Source organism: Neoarius graeffei, chromosome 8 (assembly GCF_027579695.1).
Source record: "Neoarius graeffei isolate fNeoGra1 chromosome 8, fNeoGra1.pri, whole genome shotgun sequence".
NCBI classification, from domain to species: domain Eukaryota; kingdom Metazoa; phylum Chordata; class Actinopteri; order Siluriformes; family Ariidae; genus Neoarius; species Neoarius graeffei.
The window spans coordinates 55,218,729-55,229,445 of record NC_083576.1 but is presented as its reverse complement, the minus strand read 5'-3'; positions in this window follow the sequence as shown (position 1 = coordinate 55,229,445).

Genomic DNA, 10,717 nt, shown 5'->3' with positions numbered 1-10,717 from the left:
TGAGCGCTGATAACAACTTGGGTCGTCCTTCTCCTCTTTAGTCCGAATGACACGGCGTCCCTGATTTCCATAAAGAACTTCAAATTTTGATTCGTCTGACCACAGAACAGTTTTCCACTTTGCCACAGTCCATTTTAAATGAGCCTTGGCCCAGAGAAGACGTCTGCGCTTCTGGATCATGTTTAGATACGGCTTCTTCTTTGAACTATAGAGTTTTAGCTGGCAACGGCGGATGGCATGGTGAATTGTGTTCACAGATAATGTTCTCTGGAAATATTCCTGAGCCCATTTTGTGATTTCCAATACAGAAGCATGCCTGTATGTGATGAAGTGCCGTCTAAGGGCCCAAAGATCACGGGCACCCAGTATGGTTTTCCGGCCTTGACCCTTACGCACAGAGATTCTTCCAGATTCTCTGAATCTTTTGATGATATTATGCACTGTAGATGATGATATGTTCAAACTCTTTGCAATTTTACACTGTCGAACTCCTTTCTGATATTGCTCCACTATTTGTCGGCCCAGAATTAGGGGGATTGGTGATCCTCTTCCCATCTTTACTTCTGAGAGCCGCTGCCACTCCAAAATGCTCTTTTTATACCCAGTCATGTTAATGACCTATTGCCAATTGACCTAATGAGTTGTAATTTGGTCCTCCAGCTGTTCCTTTTTTGTACCTTTAACTTTTCCAGCCTCTTATTGCCCCTGTCCCAACTTTTTTGAGACGTGTTGCTGTCATGAAACTTCAAATGAGCCAATATTTGGCATGAAATTTCAAAATGTCTCACTTTCGACATTTGATATTTTGTCTATGTTCTATTGTGAATACAATATCAGTTTTTGAGATTTGTAAATTATTGCATTCTGTTTTTATTTACAATTTGTACTTTGTCCCAACTTTTTTGGAATCGGGGTTGTAGTTCATGCTTTTGTTACCTCTAGCAGCAGCAAGAGTCCTTACTAGAACTACCTTAGAAGATATGCATATCATGAGGGGTAATATGGTCATGAGGGGTCATGACCATATTACCCCCATCTTATCCACACTGCATTGGCTCCCAATCAAATTTTGTATCGATTATAAAATACTATTAATGACCTTTAAGACACTGAATGGTCTTGCACTACAGTACCTGAGCGAACGTCTGGTCCTTTATGACCTGCCACGCCTACTTAGATCAAAAGGTGCAGGCTATTTGTTCACTTTAAAAAATGATTTGTTTTAACTTAAAAAAGTTAATAACCGGGCTGCCTTAAAATTTTGAGTTCATTGAAATTCATGTAGTAAGTTAAATTGTTCATCTCATTGTGTTAACTTACAGTAGTATATTAATTTCAATTAACTCAAAAATTTAAGGCAGCCCAGTTACTAACTTTAAGTTAAAACAACAAATCATTTTTTACAGTGTTGGTACCTCATATAGTGAAGGCTACATCAGGGGGCAGAGCCTTTTCTTGCAAAGCCTCACAGTTATGGAATAGCCTTCCATGTCGTGTTCGGGACTCAGACACACACACACACACACACACACACACACACACACACACACACACACACACACACACACCCTCTCTCATGTTCACTCAGGTTTGTTGATGGTGGAGTGGCTGGCTGCTTTATGTCCCAGGGCTCCTTCATGTCTGAGTTACCTTCTGGCTTTCCCTTTTAGTTAGGCTGTCATAGTTGATTTTGCCAGAGTTCCTGTTTGCTCTCAGTGGAAAATGTATACTGTTCTTACCCATAGGTGATGCTGGGGATACCCAACAACCTGTGATTCTCTCTCTCTCTCTCCCAAACTGTCCCCCCATCTCTTCCCTCTGTCTGTCTCTCTCTGTCAAATTACATGTCAATCCTGAGACACCAGTGATGCTGACCTCTTCTGCTCCTCAGACCTGCTCGATCCATCCCGATGCCCTATGTCTGGCTGGAGTCTCATCACATATGGACAGTTGAAAGTCCCACTTGGAAGATGGCTCTGAACACTTACAGTTTTGCTATGATGGCTGAGGACTATAATTGACATGATAACTTTAGGACTGCAGTTGTAATGAACAGTTTTGCACCCAAGTTTCCATCAATGAACAGTTGATAACGTCAACAAAATAGACTTCATGCTAAAACTATAATGAATTTCCTTGTTACACAGTTGTACTTTGTAACAATATAGGACACAGTTATAGAAGCAAGTTATTTATAATCATGCTATCTGTTATCACCCAGATCAGGATAGGTTCCCTTTTGAGTCTGGTTCCTCTCAAGGTTTCTTCCTCATGCTGTCTGAGGGAGTTTTTCCTTGCCACCGTCACCACAGACTAGCTCAACGAGGATAAATTAGGGATAAAATTAGCTTATGTTTAAAGTCTTTAATTTTCTGTAAAGCTGCTTTGTGACAATGTCTGTTGTTAAAAGCACTATACAAATAAACTTAACTTGACTATTACATGGTGGCATGAAGATATGAAGCTTATGTTCTTGTGTTGAAAAAAATTTCATTAATTTGCTGTGCTCACTCATGAAATATGTTCAACTTCATTTCTTCATGCCACCATGTAATAGCCTCTCTATATATACAATTATGACCAAAATGTAAATGTGAATTTGGGCAATTCTCAGGATACAAGTCAGAGGAACAAAATGTGATGTTTCTCATCTGTTTGCCATATCTATGTTTGTACATGCCTTGCCCTGTTATTGCAGGGTGACAGCACAATGATCCATGCTGGACTAAGTCGGTGGAGCCATATGGTGTTCTGTGTAGTGCCATTAGTGTAGAAACTTGATAGGGGAACACCAGTGTCTTAATTATCTCTGCTCAGTCTGAAGCCCATAGAGAGCAGAGAGCAGAACCTGTTTATCCTCTGTGCTCCCAAACACCCTTGTAGCCATTAATGTATGCACCATGCAGGGAGGGAAATAAATAAATAAATAAATAAATATCAAAGTGAAATGTTACAGCCATAATAAATGAATTGGTATACTATAGTGAGACTGAATTTAATTAGCCTTGCAATTATATGTTTGCATGCAATATTTTTTCTTCTCCTGGCCAAATGACTCTTCGCCTATCCTCTCGAGAGGCCATTGGATACTTTTGTCCTACTGTATTTAAAATAGCAACTTTCATTAATTATGTGTGCACTTGTGCAGTGCAGAATTAGCTTCTCCTTTTGTGTGGATGTGTTGAAGTATTGGGCAATAATGAGGCTGCACCTGATGCATGCAATTATGAAGACTAGTATTAAGTATATAAAGCATAATGAAACCTTTACATAAAGCATAATATCACATTTAGTGTGGGTGTATTGAGATCATTTTGAAGTTAAGTGAGGGTGTATTTGGAAAGCATTTTTATAAAAGTGTTCACACATTAACAGTAGCTTTAACTTTATAAAGCTTGAGGACATGCTACCTTTTAAGAGCCAAAGCCACAGTAATTAATGTTCATGAAGCTTAAATACATGATCATGAATATGCAAAGTAATTTTCTTCTGAAGAATTTGCTCTGGCATCCTTTGTCAAAAAGATGACTACATTTTTCAAAATCAATGTCACAGATGATAACAGCATTCAATAGCCAAACTGCCAAATAGCTCTCAATGCTGTTGAAGTCCATTAAGACTATATTAAGGATCAGTCCCATTGTTTTTCAATTATTCCACTTTCTGTTTGTCTGTTTTCTCAAGTTAGCAGCATTATTAATTCTAAGCATTTTCCCATTTTTCAAGGTTCTAAATGATGCAGCAAGATAAATTTATCTTTTTGCTCCTATAGGAAAAATGTTGCTTGCATTACAATGACTTATTGTAGTGCAGTGTGCTTAGAATCATTATTGTAGGTCTTTTGTTGCCAGCAGCCATTAAACTGGAGAAAGCCTCCTCCCTCTATGACTCCACTAATCTTACCCAGTCATTATCCAACATCCACATTGAACAAAAGTCAGCACAGCATTAGTATAATAGTGTTTGATATGTTACACTTATTTTGGACTTTAAGTTAATTTTTGTTGTTTCACTGTGGTTCATCTTGCACTTTGCTATGTATTTTTTATTTATTTATTTTTTGTTACTGTATATTTATTTTTCAACCCAAATTTCCCAGATTTTCATTATGAAGGGCGTTTCTAACTATTGAAAAGAGCAGGGGCTAAGTCAAGTTTTCCTGGGGCTTGTATTTTTTTTAAGGGAGATTGGAGTAGATAGGTTGGGGAGGTTATATTTAACTTTACAAGATATATTATCGACCAAACACATTCAAAGTTATGATATCTTTATTATTAATTTTTGCACTGCTCTTTTGAAATTTATGTAGTTCACTTCAGTTTCTGTCTCCTTATTATTAAGATATTATCACCACCCATAATGTCTCAGGAAACTGTACTGGTAAAGTTTATCATCAGTTTAATAAAAATATATAATTTCTCACTCACATATCCTTTATGATCACAAAGACAAATTCTAAGTTACATTATTATATTACAACATTCAAAATCCCAGATGACATCCCATCTCACAAGACTATGATCATATAAATGTTTTACAAGTTTCTCTCACACACGCACACACAAATACCATTTTCTCCATTGCATCCAGGCTCAGTTGAATGCAGCAGCTCATTTGGGGCGTCTGGACAACACAAATTTATGTTGACATTAATACTGCATCGCAAAACAAAAAAAAAAGCTATTGTAGGTAACACACAGTCCCTTTAAGAAACTACATTTCCCATCAGCCAACGTCCGCATTAACCTACATCACGCCTGGGCGGGATCACCTACGTCACATCCTCCAGGAAGGCATAAGTAACGGAACAACGCTTCCATCTTTCTCTCTCTCGTCTGGACTTCAAGCCATCTGGACAAAAAGAGATACCCTGCACCAGAAAACCCAAGAAAAGACGTCCTTCTTCCAAGAAACAGAATTTACTGCTTTTCTTTCGTACCCTTGGCCAAGGTAGACTCCAGAATCGCGTGATTTTTAACTCAGTTGAGTTACAAACAGTTTTATTCATTATAAGTACGTACGACTGCAGCCCAAGCAGTTAATTTAAGGTTAGAAGCGACTGGATCCTTCTAATTAATTCTCTGTGCACATTGTCTGATCAGAGACTTTCTTTTCATCACGAGCGACCACGCGTCGGACCAAGGGATCCTCTGCTTTCCACGGAAGTGACTCACGTGCTCCACAACGGTGAAACTCCAAAAGTCTCAGAACATCTCATAATCTCGCGTAGAGGCGAGATACTGAAGTAAGACTGGCATTTGGGCATAAAAGCTAGTCTTAGGAATTTGCTTTATTGAAGTAGTGTGAATTTAAACTCAGAAACGGTTTAATTGTTTACACTGTTGCGTGTTGAATTGATGATTGTTCTATTTTGTTTTAATCTCTCAATTGTTTAATAGATAGGCTTTGCATGCTCTCTCTCTATTCCTGTCTAACACTTTAATTTCATTATTACACGTATTTTGACCGCATCAAGATTTCAGTGGATTTAGTACTGTTATAAGCTAGTGAAATTAGCCTACGGCTAATTCTTTTGTCCCATTAACATCCAGGGCTAAGTGTATTGTCTCAAGGGAACACGTGGCGGCCCTCCTCCACACTCACATACACACCTTTTGTCTTAACTCCATGAGGTAGGATCCTTGGGCCTTAGCTAGCCACATACGGCTAATTCTTTTGTCTCATTAGCAATACGTGCTAATTCTTTGTTTTACTTAGAAACACGTGGTCAACTCCCCCATGCACAAACACACCTTAGCTAGCATTCCTTTGTCTTAGCAACCAAAGCTAATTCTTTGTTTTACTTAGAAACACGTGGTCAACTCCCCCACGCACAAACACACCCTAGCTAGCATTCCTTTGTCTTAGGCTACATCCACACGACAACGGCAACGAGATGTTATTTAAAAATATATCGCGTCCAAATGGGCAACAATCAGTAAAATATCAGGTCCATATGGCAACGCAACGCTTGCTGAAAACGATGCAATACACATGCCACACCTCTAGGGGCGCTGTAAGACGGTCCCTTCGGAGACACCAGAACAATAGAAGAAGTAACGACGCATGCGCATAAACTATTATGCGCAAGACTTCATATTAGCCACAAAGTCAGGAAAATCTGTTTGTAAAATTACATTATAATGACCAAATACAATGAAAATTATTTTTCCAGTCTCACTTGTGAAAGGTAATCCCATGTGATCTCGTTTGGACAGAAAACCTGTTGGTACAGTTAAACGCAGCTAATCTTTATTCTCCGCTTTGACCTTTCCAAAATGGCGGCGAGGATGACGTATGATTCTACGCGGAAGGCGGCATCTTCAATGGTCCGGAATTAAGTGAATGATACACGTTGATGGAATTAATTTGTTGTTTCTCACCTGTGAAAGGTAATCCCATATGAGCTCGTTTGGACGGTAAACCTGTTGGTACAGTTAAACGCAGCTAATCTTTATTCTCCGCTTTGACCTCTCCAATATGGCGGCGAGGATGACGTATGATTCTACGCAGAAGGCGGTGTCTTTAATGGTCCGGAATAAATTGGATTAATTTGCTCCTCTACGCCCTTTTTAAGGAATGTATTGTCGGACTTAAATCAACATCTGAAGAGGTGAGATCGCTCCTTTTTTCCCCTATTTTTGCTGGCGGGATTGCACCATTACACAATAAATATTCACAGTGAAAATATTTTGTAAGCGCGTGGACAGGGCCTTAGCAACCAAAGCTAACTCTCTTGTGTTACTTAGGCCCTGTCCACACGGCAACGGATTCAGGTGACTCCGATACAATTGCTTATCGTTTAGGCCTGGCGTCCACACGGCACCGGCGTTTTGGGTGCCCAAAACGCAATCTTTTTGAGAACGGGTTCCAGAGTGGAAAGATCTGGCAACGTTGCCGTTGTGAAGTCGTCTGGATGAGTAGAACGGATTTGTTTACGATGACGTCACAACCACATGACTGTAAGTGCTTCACGCCGGGTAGAAGTGTAACGAATATCACCAGGAAAAAGCCTTACAGAGCACTAGTGAGAGTGAAACACGAGCTTGGATATTATTATTATTATTATTATGTTCAGTGTTAGTTCACAGTAGTAATGCAAGAAGCAGAATAGTGACAGTAATAGTGAAGCAAAAACATGCAATTGTACAAACACTGCAGCTCTACAGCAAAAATATTCATTTATGAAATGGTCTGATTCTTAACACTAGTAGTGCCAATGATCTTCTCATTGCGATGCGAGTTGTCAACAAATCCTATAACTTGGTTCATGAAACGCGCTTACAAAATATTTTCACTGTGAATATTTATTGTGTAATGGTGCAATCCTGCCAGCAAAAATAGGGGAAAAAAGGAGCGATCTCACCTCTTCAGATGTTGATTTAAGTCCGACAATACATTCCTTAAAAAGGGCGTAGAGGAGCAAATTAATCCAATTTATTCCGGACCATTAAAGACACCGCCTTCCGCGTAGAATCATACGTCATCCTCGCCGCCATATTGGAGAGGTCAAAGCGGAGAATAAAGATTAGCTGCGTTTAACTGTACCAACAGGTTTACCGTCCAAACGAGCTCATATGGGATTACCTTTCACAGGTGAGAAACAACAAATTAATTCCATCAACGTGTATCATTCACTTAATTCCGGACCATTGAAGATGCCGCCTTCCGCGTAGAATCATACGTCATCCTCGCCGCCATTTTGGAAAGGTCAAAGCGGAGAATAAAGATTAGCTGCGTTTAACTGTACCAACAGGTTTTCTGTCCAAACGAGATCACATGGGATTACCTTTCACAAGTGAGACTGGAAAAATACTTTTCATTGTATTTGGTCATTATAATGTAATTTTACAAACAGATTTTCCTGACTTTGTGGCTAATATGAAGTTTTGCGCATAATAGTTTATGCGCATGCGTCGTTACTTCTTCTATTGTTCTGGTGTCTCCGAAGGGACCGTCTTACAGCGCCCCTAGAGGTGTGGCATGTGTATTGCATCGTTTTCAGCAAGCGTTGCGTTGCCATATGGACCTGATATTTTACTGATTGTTGCCCATTTGGACGCGATATATTTTTAAATAACATCTCGTTGCCGTTGTCGTGTGGATGTAGCCTTAGAAACATGTGGTCACCAGGCCTCACACACACAAACACATCTTAATTAGCACACAAAGCTAATCTTTTGTCTTCACCACAACACACACACACACACACACACACACACACATCTTACTGTTTGCTGAAGATTTCAACAGTTATTATTCATTTTTATCTTTGTTATAATAAATTCAATTATTATTGAAACTGTGTTTTATTTGTTGTTCCAATACTTTTGAAGTCACCCAAATCTCAAAAGAATTCCAAGGTGCATATGAGTTATGGAATATGGTAAGTGATCATAATAATTTGGAATATACTATAATTTAGCTGTTTGGTAATTTATTATTAAGCACCAAAATTAATGGTATCAATTAATGAGACTGATCCAATGAGACTGATTCCATGAGTGATTTAATGATTCAATGAGACTGATTTAATGACAATAATTAATGAGACCTTCAGATTTAATGAGATTGATCACTTAATCACCAATTGCACCTACAGTTAAATTGGTGCCTCGTGTGAGGAGATTGGTGTTGACTTCTTGAATATTGTTGCAACAACAGATAAACTATCAGTTTGATTCAGCAGTTGCTAAGGTATATCCCCAGGTGTGTTAGACGGTTAACAGTAGCGTGATAACCATATCACAAATACTAATAACCTATTCATAACTTAGGATAAGAGATAGCATTGTCAAACAAAACAAACTTTATTGACTGATTAATTAATTACATAGTTAATATTAATTCATAAAAATTACTTAATAAATTAATTCATTGATTAATTACATAATATCCAACCTAAGCAAAATGGCATCCCCTCGTGTCTCAAGAATTGAAGACAACGCTCAAGACGTGTCTCTCCTTGAGGTCCTTTGCAGACCTCATTCACTGCTCTGCCTCGAAAAGGCAAACATTAGGAACACGAGTAAGAGTGAATGCCAAAACAACATAGATAACTCAATAAAACATATGAGAGATCCAAAAGGAACAACCATTGGTGTCCAAGAGGCACTAGGTAAGCTATTCCTGTCATACTTCCGAGATACTGATTCAGAAATCAGATGCCTCCGTGGAGAGGTTGAAAGGCTGACCACCAGCAACGCCGAGCTGGCAGCCGATAATAATGATTTACATAGGGAGTGTGAGCTCTTGAAAAACTCCTTTGATGATTGCGCTGAAGAGCTAGAGAAAACTGACAAGGCTGCCAAGAGGGCTGCCGAGGAGCAGACCCCTCAAGAAGGGCGCGAGGGGCGTGAAAGACCCCCAACAATGCACCAAAGCTCAGAGCGGGAAGAAGCGTCCGAACCGGACACCGTAGATTACCTGGTCGAGGACCAGACACTCCACCAAACTCCATCAACACGCTACACGACTTCGTCGTTTAGCCAGGGTGGAGCCGTACTGTGCTCATTCTGAGCCCAGAACCATAGCACACCCAGGTCAGTGTGCTACAGTATCCCTGATCCATCTTCGGATGAATCAGGCTATGAATCTAGTGCGAAACGGGAGCAACACCAGAGTAGCTTAGATAGTGAGTACTCAGGAGAGCCAAGAAGGTCACACAAGGACATGCACCAAACTCTTCGCTTACAGCAAATTGACCTACTTGCCAACGATGTTGAGCGATTCAATCCTGAGAATAAAAGAACAAATGTAAATGATTATTTACGAGAAATAGACTGATGCCTGATGGACCTACTGAAAGCCACAACGCGAGAGAAACTCAAACTGATCTGGAAGACCTCCAGTAGCAGTGTTCGTGCCCTTTTAGAGACGCTACCCCCAAACGTTCGCGATAGTTATTCGAAACTTCGCAATTACATGAGGGAAGAATATGCGCCATACACGGATGAAACTTCCGTGACATTGTGTGCTATACAAATCAAACAAAAACGGTCTGAGGTGCCTCATGAATATTATAGATGGCTATGTACTGCCTATTTCCAGGGTAGTAGCGCACCAGGCTTGGAAGAAGATAGAGGCTTCAAATCCCTCTTCTTACATAACCTCCACCCAAGCGTGCGGACTCACGTCACACTAGCGTGTCGACAAGGTTGCTACTCGACGAGGGAACTAGGCAACTAGCCCAAATGACCTGGGAGACCATTGTCAAAACCACAGACAGAAACAATGATGAACCCAGAGTCCTTAGTCTCCAAGGTGAGGACAAGCCCCTGCTAGCCCTAGAAGGAGGTGAAGCTCCAAAAGGGGGACCCCCCTGGAGAAATCCCGGTCCGAACCGCCCCTTGCCGAGCCATCACCAGGGTGAGTGGAAAAATCGGCAAGGTAAGGCCAGGAGGGACCGAAGGCAAGTCCACAATGACCATGGCCACCGTCCATCACATGAAAAGGGTCGTAGGGAACAAGGTGGTTGGCAGCAAGACTGTCATCCCCGCTCTGGCCAGAGACGGCAAGAGCATTCCAACCATAGCTCTTAACGTAGGGGTAGAGATGACCGACACAGTGACTCAGACCAACCTGGTGAGTTCCGCTCAGAGCTGGACTCTTTAAAAGGCCAGTTGGCTGAGATTAAAGAACTGTTACAACAGAGGTCAGACCCCTCAACAGATAAATAGAAGCGAGCGTAAAAGGGCAAAAGGCCTACTACGACCGA